General features: G+C 39.2%; 1 protein-coding gene across 1 annotated transcript in view; it reads left to right on the top strand.

Annotated features, from left to right (window-relative positions):
* The first annotated feature begins 9950 nt into the window (after positions 1–9950).
* The window catches only part of daam2 (dishevelled associated activator of morphogenesis 2), a 105173-nt gene continuing 101689 nt past the window's right edge, over positions 9951–13434 (top strand). The window contains exon 1 of the mRNA XM_082143743.1: positions 9951–10107. The gene's annotated coding sequence lies outside the window, so the exon portion shown is untranslated. The remainder of the gene's footprint in view (positions 10108–13434) is intronic.

Consider the following 13434-nt stretch of genomic DNA (forward strand, 5'->3'; position numbering starts at 1 on the left):
AATCACAAGAATTGAATCGAAATGGTGAAATTTGTCAAAAAAAAACAAAAAAACAAAAAACATAGCTTACCAGATATTGTACCATTTAAACATTGTAACATGTTTCTGTTTAGGAGTAAAGAAGTGTATGCAGGGTTAAAGGGGAGGTTTTTTTCTCCTCTCTAACCTTTACTTCCCCGTAGATTAGCTTTACCTGCCTATCCACCATTCAGTTGGTACATATTTTTTTCGTTCTCTTTTAAAGATTGGATGGGGAGGGGCCCATAGCCTACCTACCTTTGCCTTGGGCCCCCGATTTGCTAAATCCGCCACTGGAGACATTCAAGCGCTACCTCTCTCGCCGTCCCCAAGCCCTGGGACTGCTGGGCGTGAGCAGCCCCAACCGTCAAGCTCAACAGAAGGAGATTGTCCACTCTCGTGCCCCCCATCAAAAGCCATGGGGTTCACTCTCAGCCGAAGCCTTCACTCTCAGAAAAAAAGGTACAAAAGCTGTCAGGGTTCTAATATGTACCTTTTAGGTACGAATATGTACACTTTTGGTACCAATATGTACCTTTGAGGAACTAATATGCACTGTTTAGGTACAAAGGTGTACCTTTTGAAAAGGTACCGCCACAGTGACAGCTTTTGTACCTTTTTTTCTGAGAGTGTTCCAAGCAGAAGACCGATCCGAGGAATGTTCTTCTCGCGAAGAAGGAACAAGAAGTGAAAACTCTTTTAGCAAAGGAAGCTATAGAACCAGAGAGCAGCATAGATGTCACTGATGCCTCAGTGTATTTTGGGATTTACACTGAGTTTTGTCTTTCTGAGTCCCTGAGCGCCACCTGGAGGAAGATTTAGTTTCTTGCTCACATTAAACACTTCTTAGCAAGTGCCTGCTCTGTTACTATGGTAACTGAGGGTCAGGTCAGAGTTCATCTTCTAATCACACTTCATTACAAATGTTAAAAGCTGTGGAGCTCATCTGCTCCATGTGGAAGATTCAAGTCTCTTCCTAATCACTCTTTCTCAACTGTCTGTCTTACAATCACAGTCAAACTGATTGTCCAATTTAGTTGAAGATGTGGATCAAACTCGTGTCAGATTTAGTATTAGTAGAGACTCAATAATCAGGAAAGTTTGAGAATCTCTCATAGTTGTAGAGCTTGAAAACATTCAATGATCAGCTCGTGTCTTGAGCTCAACATTATTATGAGCTGATATTTTATCCTCAAATTATATATTTTGTCCTGATGCTTCCAAATGCTTACAGCCATTTAATAGAAAGTTATGATTAACATCGTCATTTTTTAATTAATGAGCAATAAAATATATTTTGTCATAATTTGTTTTTTTATTATTTTTATTTAATTTTTTTATTTACATAAACAGACGAAATCACACATGGGTCAACACTGTTGGATAGTAAAAAAATAATGTTTGTAATGTCAAATGTTTATTATAAATGTATAAAAAGAATGTGTCAAATATGGATTACAACCATTTTCAAATATAGCATTTATCAATGTGTCTGTTGTGGCATGTTTTGTCTTAAGAATCAGTGACGGGATGTTTGATATTTAAATGGTTAAATGTGTGTGTGAATCCAGTCCAGTTCATCTCTCCACCAGAATCTCTGTCACTCTTATTGAAATGCAACACATGAACAAATGCAACACAATTCAATATTCACATTATTTTATATTTATTCATCACGTCATAGTTGTAGTTTTGCTAATGTTGCAGTTTAATGTGTTAACCTATTTAGATAGCATATAAATACAGAGATACTGCAATACTTGCAGTTTCAAGAAGGTTTATTATATAAAAGCCTATTCCACTGTACATAAGGAGATATGAGCAAAAAAAGGTTATTATTCACATATTCCTATGAGATCAGTTTTCATGTTTGCAAAATTAAGTTACTTAAAGTTTTCTCTTTATGATACAAAATTACCACGAGTAGACTCAGGATATATATTTATGCCAGGATATGTTCAGATGAGTTACTCCAATTTACTGCCTACTTATTTTTTTAGCTTGCAGCTCGTGACATTCATAGTGACCAGCAGAGGTCGCACTAACCAAATGTACAGGAACACTAATAGATCGTTACAAATGCGGTGTATGAGATACATACATGACAGAAAACCATTTAAACATAGTTTTACCATCTTTATGCGGTATCTCTATGAGCTCTATAACAGCAGGAGAGATCTGTCCAGTAGCATTCCCATTCATCTCAAGAGGTTTCTCTGGATAAACAACCTGAAGGAGATGATTTCATTTAATAACAACTTTAATTTCAACTAAAATTTCTGTCTAGCCCTTTTCATGAATCAATATGGATAATAAATCCGTATAGGCCTAATGACCATTATGTCGGGCTCCCATAATATACGATCCGTGTTTGAACATTATATGTGAGTTCTATATAAATAAAGGTGACTTGACTGCATAAAACACAGTTATTACTACTGTAGTGCTGTTTAAATCGCTTAAAAGAGCCAATATTTCTCATTCATGTTCATGCACTGACTTAGCCTATATTGTTCGCTCACTGAAGTCTGTGCTTGACTGCTTTCCTGCAGTCTGATTGGAGCAAATATCAATCATATCAAGTGACACAAGTGCTGTCAGTCATTGCCAATGCTATTTATTGGCTGGTTTGTACATCTATATGCATTTATTTGGCTGATTGATTGATTGATTGATTGATTTTCTTGCCAAGAAAATAGCATTCAGCTCTGACATTGCATTAAGCAATCCTTCAAGCTTACTAATAACCAAATGATCACGCTAACAACTCAATTGCTTTAAGATAAACTTCAACCCCAGGTCATATTAGATAGTAAAACAAAAACTTGATCAGTTTTGATGTTACAGATCATCTTGACTGTTCCTGTATGTGTTTGTAGATTATTATTATCTAAAGAGATAATTGTACAATAAAATGAGTAAATTGAAGCTGCAAGCTCTTTTATAGATGCTGTGGTGTCAACTGGAGCTGGTTAATTTCCCATGATGCAGTGCAGTCTTCCTTTATTGTTAATTCTTCTTAATTAGTTTGTTTTTATAACAGTTCTGAGACGTGGAATCTCAAAGTGAGCCTTGATGAAAAAGGGTTTAACTCTTTTCATAAATTCATTGCAACTGTTTAAGCTATTGCAAATTCAGTGTGCAATACTGTTTGAGCAAACATTACTGTTATTGAGTCACAAGGGTGTATGGCACCAACAACACCAAGGTCTGGGGTCCATTCTCAGGGAATGCATGAAAACATCAGTTGTATACCTTGAATGCAATGTAAGTCTCTTTGGATGAAAGCATCTGCCAAATGCATTAAAGTCATTTTAGTTACATATTGTGGCCACGATATTCTTCCACATGTCATGTACAAGGCTCCGTATCTACAACCTCAACAAGTGAAAAAATAGAAATTTCAGTAAAAGTTCTTTCAAGATGTAAATATTTTCTGATGATATTTTTATTATGTATAACATTATAACACACTGAGATGTGAGCCTGACGAAAAAAATAAATAAACAGTGAATATACAGGATGTGCTGATATTCTGTCAAATGCATGTGATGAACAGATAAACACAAACTAACTCATGAATGCTTGATCCCTCTATTGTAACCTATTGCTTACATTAATTCATTGTTATATTATTTCTAGATACATTTTATTTTTAGATGCTGTAAACAGTCCTGCAATGTGATTACATTATTTGATCATATCTTCAATATTTAATAAATTGAAAATATTCCCTATTGATTTGAGGTCATAAATAATTAATCTATCAGCAACATGTTGTTTAAAGTTTATGAATAATGATGAACAGTTTTTATACAGTTCTATGATTTTTTTTGATAATTTAAAAAGTTCAACATTTAAAAAACTATTACACTGAGTCAATCTGTGTTTCATATTTATTTATTTTTTCTATTTATTAACTTTTTATATATAGCTTACTATGCATATGCTTTATTCTTAATTTTTCTTACATTAAAATAATGAGCTTGGATTACAAATTTGAATTTGACTATTAAGCCTTTCAACTGTAAACACCTTTGCTGTTAAAACTTGATGCACCTGCACATTCTCTCTGTCGCGACAGGTGGCGCTGTGTGTTTAGAAATAATAGAGTTAAAGGGGCAGAGCAGAAAGAGTGTTACACACACACAAGCCGTCCTCCTCCTCTTCCTCCTCAGTGTGTGCACGAGCATGAAGGATTCTGTGTCCGCCAGTGTTACACACACACACACACATACATAGACACATCGCAGGCTGCCGGTGAGCACTGACTCTTCAAACACACACATGCCGAAGAGCCCTCCTCCTCCTCAGTGTGTGCACGAGCATGAAGGATTCTGTGTCCACCAGTATTACACACACACACACACACACACACACTTCAAACACACACATGTCGAAGAGCCGTCCTCCTCCTCCTCCTCCTCCTCAGTGTGTGCACGAGCATGAAGGATTCTGTGTCCGCCAGTGTTACACACACACACACACACATGTTGAAAAGCCGTCCTCCTCCTCAGTGTGTGCACGAGCATGAAGGATTCTGTGTCCACCAGTATTACACACACACACACACACACACACTTCAAACACACACATGTCGAAGAGCCGTCCTCCTCCTCCTCCTCCTCAGTGTGTGCACGAGCATGAAGGATTCTGTGTCCACCAGTGTTACACACACACACATGTTGAAAAGCCGTCCTCCTCCTCCTCCTCCTCCTCAGTGTGTGCACGAGCATGAAGGATTCTGTGTCCACCAGTGTTACACACACACACATGTCGAAGAGCCGTCCTCCTCCTCCTCCTCCTCCTCAGTGTGTGCACGAGCATGAAGGATTCTGTGTCCACCAGTATTACACACACACACACACACACACACTTCAAACACACACATGTCGAAGAGCCGTCCTCCTCCTCCTCCTCCTCCTCAGTGTGTGCACGAGCATGAAGGATTCTGTGTCCGCCAGTGTTACACACACACACACACACATGTTGAAAAGCCGTCCTCCTCCTCAGTGTGTGCACGAGCATGAAGGATTCTGTGTCCACCAGTATTACACACACACACACACACACACACTTCAAACACACACATGTCGAAGAGCCGTCCTCCTCCTCCTCCTCCTCAGTGTGTGCACGAGCATGAAGGATTCTGTGTCCACCAGTGTTACACACACACACATGTTGAAAAGCCGTCCTCCTCCTCCTCCTCCTCCTCCTCCTCCTCCTCCTCCTCCTCCTCAGTGTGTGCACGAGCATGAAGGATTCTGTGTCCACCAGTATTACACACACACACACACACACACTTCAAACACACACATGTCGAAGAGCCGTCCTCCTCCTCCTCCTCCTCAGTGTGTGCACGAGCATGAAGGATTCTGTGTCCGCCAGTGTTACACACACACACATGTCGAAGAGCCGTCCTCCTCCTCAGTGTGTGCACGAGCATGAAGGATTCTGTGTCCACCAGTGTTACACACACACACATGTTGAAAAGCCGTCCTCCTCCTCCTCCTCCTCCTCCTCCTCAGTGTGTGCACAAGCATGAAGGATTCTGTGTCCGCCAGTGTTACACACACACACACACACACACACATGCCGAAGAGCCGTCCTCCTCCTCCTCAGTGTGTGCACGAGCATGAAGGATTCTGTGTTACTCATCCTCTCTAAAGCTTGAAGTCATAAACTGATATCCTGACATTCTCCTGTACATTCCCCAGTCTTCTGCCCAGTTAGCGCTGTGGTCAATGGACTGCTCATCCCAGTACTGACTCTCGCTCTTGTCCCTGGTTCTGGTTGATGAAATATCCCTTTGCCCTGATAACTGTATTGACCTTTAGCCGTTGACCTTGCTCCTGATTTGCCCTGTTTATGTTCCTGTTCGCCTCATGGTGACCTTCTCGCCTGCCTGACTCCTCTATTGTCTTCTTCCTGGACCTGATCACTATACAGACTGTCTCTCTGGTCGGACCCTTCCCTGTCTTACACCTCTTTCAGATTTGGCTCACCTCCAGTCTTTTCTGTTTGAAGTGTTAATAAAGTCTTCGTTAATCTGATTTGCAGTCCATCCTTCCAGAAAACCTGACATTTTTAGTCTTGCCATGCATGGATTCGGGAGCTTTTGTACTCGGACTTGACCCACTTCCGTTGTCTTTCTTGACTTTGACTCGAACCTACTCAGGTCTTGGCCTGGATTTAGACTCGAATGAACTAGTCTCGACTACAACACTGTTTAATGATGCTCACAGTTTATGTGAGTTTAACACCTTGACCGTTTCCATCAGTGCATGCTGAGATCTGCTGCAGAGAGTTCTGTCATGTGACAACCCTGGCATTTTGCAGGTTCATTTTTTTACAAGGTGCCAAGAAGCGAAAGCAAAACTGTTATTGTTTGGTGACTTTACTGGAAGTTCTAACAAAACAACACAAGATGAGACGTGTTTTGTCTCAATTGATGAGACTGACAGACGGTTTATGAAAGATGAGACTAACATCTCTTAAATCCTCTGTATGTTCATTTCACTTACAGTATGATTCAACATTATGAAATGTTTTAAGTTTTGTGTTGGTGTTCTCACAAAGAGACAGAAGAGACACAAGACTAAATGAGCCGGAAATTTCATGCAAACATTGATGTTGAAGAACCTGTTTACACACACGAAAGCTCTTTGTGATGCGAGACCTTCAGTTTTCTCTCCTGCTTCACATGTTGTGAATGCTCACGCATCTTCTTGTTAGAGCTCCATACAAAGTATATAGTTGCATATATAAAGTATTTAACACAATAGCCAATTAAAGGCATTCTAAATTATTATACATGCAGAGTAAATTATCTTTATTCCATTTCTTTGTCAAAACACTAATAAAATATCCATCGTTGCATGTTTGCATCATGTGTTTTATTTGTGTCATAGCATTTAGAAAGTATATTACCAACAACAGCTTTTAAATTTAAGCACGTGTTTTATACTTTTACATTTCTGTAAATCTTGCTACAGTTTTTTCAAAAAAAAAAAAAAAATTGTTATAAAATATAAGCGAGATTTATTAAAGGACAATACTGCTTGGGAAGTTGGGAGAGTGAAGTAATTCATATTTAAAAACGTTAAAATAGTATCTGAAATATTGATTTTTAAAGAAGTCAAGCAATAATATCTTGTATAACCGGTTTAAACTGCAGGTAAATAAACTCTCTGCATCACTGCATTCTGAACTCTTTGCATATAATTATAGCTGTCCATCACTACTGTAATGCATTTCATAATCCTAACATAAAGAGTTTACTTTTTTCTTTTAGTTTATCCACTAAAAGATAATAAATACAAACAAAAATTTGGAAGAATAAACGGATAATAGGTCAATAGCTAGCAGACATCTATGAACTCACGCCCTAGTTTTTACCAATAAAGGAGGTTTGTCTGCTTGCATTCTTCATAAATGTCCCTTTAAAGAAGTACGGAAGCACACACACCATTCTATAAATAATGAATAAATTATGAAGTCTATCATCATGTTGATCTACCAGACCAATTTTTTCGTGATCTTGTATTTCTTATATTGAAAGTATCTTAAAATGTATTTAAAAATCGACTCATTAAGCCGTTGAAAGCCATAACAACTTCGGGGTTTTCCTGATAACGTTTTGATATCTGGTTACGGAAACAGAGCCAAAGTAATCTGTGACGTGCGCTGTACACTTTGCCAAAGCTTTTAGGTGCATTCCATTACCTTTTATAGAAATGTTCTTTTGGAATTTTGCTGTGTTATGGACATTCTATCAGGGCCTCCCATGAAGGTGTCCCAGTCTCATGGTTCTTCAGTCGGTGGAATGCAATGAAAAGCACCTGTACATAAAGCTGTCTCTTTACTTTCTTTAGATATTTGGTACAGATCTTCCTCTGCCTGAGCACAGCACTGTGTTTTGCATTTGATCAATCTGTGTTTTAAAGATGAAAGATAAAAAAACCATGATACGCCCTGAGTTATTCCCACTTCTGTGGGATTTTGGAGGGTGCTCGACTGTTTCACCCAGCATCCCAGCTGCTATTCTAACCTCAGCGAGTTCAGATTTAGCCTCGCTGGGTAGGCCGGGACATCCAGCACAGCCTCTGGCACTGGAGCCCACAGCATGCTGTTAACCACCCGAAATAAAAATAGAGAGCATTGGTTAGCAGGCCCACAGACAATGCCAACTCTCTGTCTATCTCTCTCTCTCTCTCTCTCTCTCTCTCTCTCTCTCTCTCTCTCTCTCTCTCTCTCTCAGAGTTTGGGAGGAATCTAGAGGGATGGACAGAGGGCTGAAAGCAGGGGCGATAAAAAGTAATATACTGTTTGTATACTCAGGGCCATGCATGTGTCTGACCGTAAAAAGCCTCAATATCAACTTTGACAACGCAGTGTTTCATTATTTTAAAAATACACCGTTTTTTTTTTCTCCATTTCCCGAAAAGTAGCGGTTTCCGCCCGAGGCCAGCAACAAACTGTAAGCTCTAGTGCATAATAATACATTTTTAACCAGCAGAATAATACAGCATCATGAGTCTCACTATCGGCTATGACTAAAAGCTATTAAAGTCTTTCAAAAGACACTTTAGCTATCCTCCTCCTGGGTCTCAGGAATAGACTTTTGTCCACTGAAGTGAACATTATATTTTAGTGAACTTCTTTAAGAGCAAACATGTCACAGTTTTAAGTCTGGATGTCTTGTACAATGCAAAAAATAATTTTCTTACTACTAATTTTTGTCTTGTTTCCTGTCCAAATATCAAAAAATTCTTAAATCAAGATGGATTTACTAAAGTAGTAAAATCCCATTAGTTTTCTGGGGGGGGGGGGGAATCTAAATGAAGTGAGTTTTTACTTAGAACAAGCAAAATTATCTGCCAATGGGGTCAGAAAAATAATCTTAATTCAAATGGAAAACAAGATTATTTTTCTTACCCCATTGGCAGATAATTTTGCTTGTAGATTAAGATTTGTTAGATATTTGGACTGGTAACAAGACAAAAATACTGAGTAAGAAAATCTTTTTTTGCAGTGTAAAGAGCACATTTAGGCCTACCAAATGTTCATCTTAATGTTTATACTATTTAAATCTGACTAATTTTCAAATTGTTTGTCATAAATTAACATCTCAGGAAAATGTTATGGGGTTTCTAATCCAAATATGACTTTTTGTTCCAAAACAGTGCATTGATTTCATACCTGTCCACTGTAGAGACACCAGGACTTAAAGCATGTTTATCAGGCATTTTGGGAGACACAACAAGTGAATATGGAAATAAATTATATATCAATATTCCTATCAAATATTATATATTATTATTAAAATGCTGCCAAATATTACTCCCATTATTACACTTATTTTTTGTATTGCATGTTGCCCCAAGAACACATTTATTATGCAAATTTGATACATAAGTGTATATACATTGTGTTGAATGGGACTACCCAGTTATGGCCATTTTACCCACATATTGCATAAAGTAAAATGGTACATCAATTTATCAATGGTTATCAATTTTTTCCAGCTTATGAACGATAAAAACATTGACAGCCAATCAGAGTTCATCCTGCTTTAAAGAGCTCGAGCATTAAAAGCGCAGACAACAAAACCACAGTAAACAGACAGAACGATAATATTACCCATCGTTATTATCAATAGGCATATCGTTCTCGGTGTGAGAAAACTTTTCAAAAATGTTTTTCTCTCATTTTTTTCTTATTCTCTAAAGAATGCAATGACATGAAATAAAATACTAAATTCCAAAAACTTTTTTCTGGGTCTCAGGAGGCTGTAATTACTATTGGCTTTACATCAAGTCAGTTGTCACTTTATTTCTGCGCGAGGCCCTCGTCGGTCGCACTCTTGGCACAGCCCTGATCTGGTTGGCACGATAGACAGGATTGCTGATGAACTGTGTCTTTAAGAGAGACCTGTAGTTAGTAGGCGTGTAGCGCTCGGACTGATGATGGTGAGACGCTCGTCGTTCACTCACTGCCACTTCTGAATGCACAGCGCTAAATTCACGGTATCAACTCAAACGGATTACAAGTTGGACAACGCCTTTCTCTCAAATATGAAGATATACGGTAAGTAAATAAGCGCTTCTGATTTGTGGCAGTCGCGTAATGATTTTTAATAATGATTTCTCTGCTAACATTGCAGAGACATTGCTGACATTACATATTCACAGCATCTCGGTTATATTGGGACCTATCCTTTTCACTTATTTAGATATGAACCTTAAATAAAAACCACATTATGGCATCAGAATTTGGCTTTTTATATGATGTAGCCTAGTATTAAAGGCGAACTGACATCTGTTTAGACAATTTCAGAGGATGACACTCGTTCATGCAGCCGTCATGGCAGTCAGTGTCAATGGTTGATTGTTTTTGTGAATAAGAACGTTGTTCTTTAACTTATACGTCATGTCTACATTTGTGCATCAGAAATGTGATTAAACACTATGTTATTTACAGTTAGATAAATCCAATTGCCGGTGTTGTATAGTGTAGTAGTCTGAGGCTGTATTTGTCTTCGCGGCGAGTAGAGGGCGCTGTTTCCCTCTTTTCACATAGGGTTAAATAATAATAAAATATACTAAAACATAGAGTTTGTCCGTTCTTCAAATGATCTTGACACATTGTCTCTTTTATTGAATCTGAGCAAAAACACTATATATATAACTAATTTATGTACTATACTCATGTAATATCTTTTTGTTTGTTGCCATAATGCTGACCATACGGTTGGCAACCAATGAATAAAGTGGCTGTGTAGTGTGTAAACTAAAGGGCAGCGTTTAATGGTCATGCAAAGTTTTGTGTTCACATAGGAAGTTGGTGTGTCACTTATGGCTTCGTCAATGTCAGGTATCCATAAAATGATTACAAATACCAATGTCAACTTAATATTAGGGCCATCCTTGCAGCATACTTTAGTTTACACCATTTTGTGTTTATACACCAAGACCATTCAGAGTTTTCTTTGCGTCAGTTGCCCATCAGCGGCTTTATTCTTCTGACCAAGTGTGGGTTATTTTGGGGGGAAAAAGTCCCAAGGTGGTTAAATCAGGTCTGTGCATACGAGCACCGCGCATTGCGCACACATGTATGCTGACCCGGTCTGCGAGCGGCTCAGACTCTTGTGTTGTGCTTGGCAGTAAAGTGAGAATATAGGTGTTCTGCCGGCTGCTTCTGTGGAGAGACTGCAGCTTCTGGAAACATGCAGCTGAGGCGTTTGTGTCCAGATGTGGATTGACATTAGCACCAACACGCCAAAACTAATAGAAAGTAAACATGCACCTTATGAAATGAATATAGAGTATCTTTCTTCAATGGATTTTGGTACTAAGGGAACTGTTCCCTTAATTCCTTTAAAAAATACCAGATTTTTTACATCTTAAAAACAAATGAATGGTGCTTGCCTGTGCTTGCCATGATGTTGGAATTGGCCTGACAACTTGCCCAGTTCTTGGTGGTTTGTAGGGCATTGGGTTTTGTTTTGGGTGGTTGCTAGGTGTTTCCTTACTGGCCCAAGCCAAAACAGCCCATTTTAAGTCTGATTCATGTGTCAGGTGTCAATAATGAATTCAAGTTATGAATATATGTTTCAATTCCTTGTTTTGTTTTTTTGTCATGTGATAATAATACTTCTGATTTCTTAGCACATCTCCTCAATAAGCCGCACGAACTTCAATGTCATTCATGTCCGGATATATGTCCATTAATTTATTCACATATCACAGTGCGGGACAGGTTATAAGCCAACATTTTAATAAGATATTAAGAGAATAATAAGTGTGAAAAACATTCTGCTGGACAGCTCACTAGTTTAGTTAAGTGTAGTGGTCCTGTGGACGATGTTGACTCTGCTCCTCTGAGGTCTGTCAATAATTAGCAACTCAGCACAATATACAGTATCTCTACACCCCTCTCTGCCAACCGCCGGTGCCCAGCTGGTGTGTGTTAGCCAAAGAGAGTTGACTGCAGGAAAATCTGGAAGCATTTATTAATAGCATCCAAGCGTCTGTGCTAGAAACACACTGGATGCCTTTGTCTCCTCGCCACTGGTCGCCTGCCTGCTTTACAAAGGCTTGTTCTTGGGGTATTTTAGTGGTAGCCGTTCTTGGCATGTTATGGTTGCAGTGACCAAAGCGAGCGAGTGTTTGTAACTCTGACTGCCCCGTCTGGTGCTGTGTTTATATACACAGAACATGCCACTTTTTAGTGTTTGCACTAGTAATAGAAATAAAGAATAAAGAAGTGCTCTCAACACCAAGACTAGAGAAAGTCAGTCTGGTGTTTTTAACAAATCATTTGGAAAAACACTAAATGCACTTCTTGAGTGTTTTATAAGAGATAAACAGTGATAGTGCATGATCAAGGAATCAAAAGTGTGTAATGTATGAATCGATTTTTACTACTAATAATAGCTAGTTGAAGCATAGTATTAGCTAGTATTAGGCTACTTTTCTAAGTGATCACACCTTTGCCTACTAGATGTTTGCATAGACAAAAATCACATACATTTACTCTGAAGGAATGGTGCAATTCACATCCATCCATCCATCCATCCATCCATCCATCCATCCATCCATCCATCCATCCATCCATCCATCCATCCATCCATCCATCCATCCATCCATCCATCCATCCATCCATCCATCCATCCATCCATCCATCCATCCATGCTAATATTTTGTTAAAGGTGCTCTAAGCGATGTCACGTGTCTTTTAGGCTAAAACATTTTTTGTCACATACAGCAAACATCTCCTCACTATCCGCTCGCTGCCTGTCCCCTGATGAACACACTGTAAAAAGACGCGGTCTCTGTAGACTGCCCAGGCTCCACAAACGGCAAGAAAAACAAACTGGCCCAGCCTGGACCACGAAACATAACAAACAGTGTTCCAGCCATTAACCGACAAGAATGATTTGGGGGTGGGGGTTGGGGGGTTAGTGCGCGTGCACATGAAGGGGGGTGTGGGGAGTGGAGGAGAGAGAAGCATGAAGAGAGAAGTTAGCTAGAGGAGAGATGTCTAGCGACAACGACTAGCGTTAAAAAATTATATTCTTGAGAATTTTGATATGGCCGACACACACCAAAGAGACGACGTTCCGATGAACAAATAACAAAGAAGAAGGAACGTGGCGAAGGACCCTGCCGGCAGAAGGGCTTCCAATCCGACATTCAGGTGGCATCACTTAGAGCACCTTTAAAGATGCCTGATCTGATCAGATTCTGATCATGACCCCTAATGAGTTGGTAAAAGGTGTTGAGTCACGTATGGATTGTGAGACGAGTTGGCACTAGTCATCAGGAGAGTGAGCGTTCCAACACACTGGGTGTACTGAATGCTCAGTGGTGCGAACAAGCGAGGAGAATGTGGGCTGAAAAAAACATGAATGCT

The sequence above is a fragment of the Leuciscus leuciscus genome (genome assembly GCF_965113295.1).
Source record: "Leuciscus leuciscus genome assembly, chromosome: 17".
Lineage (NCBI taxonomy): Eukaryota > Metazoa > Chordata > Actinopteri > Cypriniformes > Leuciscidae > Leuciscus > Leuciscus leuciscus.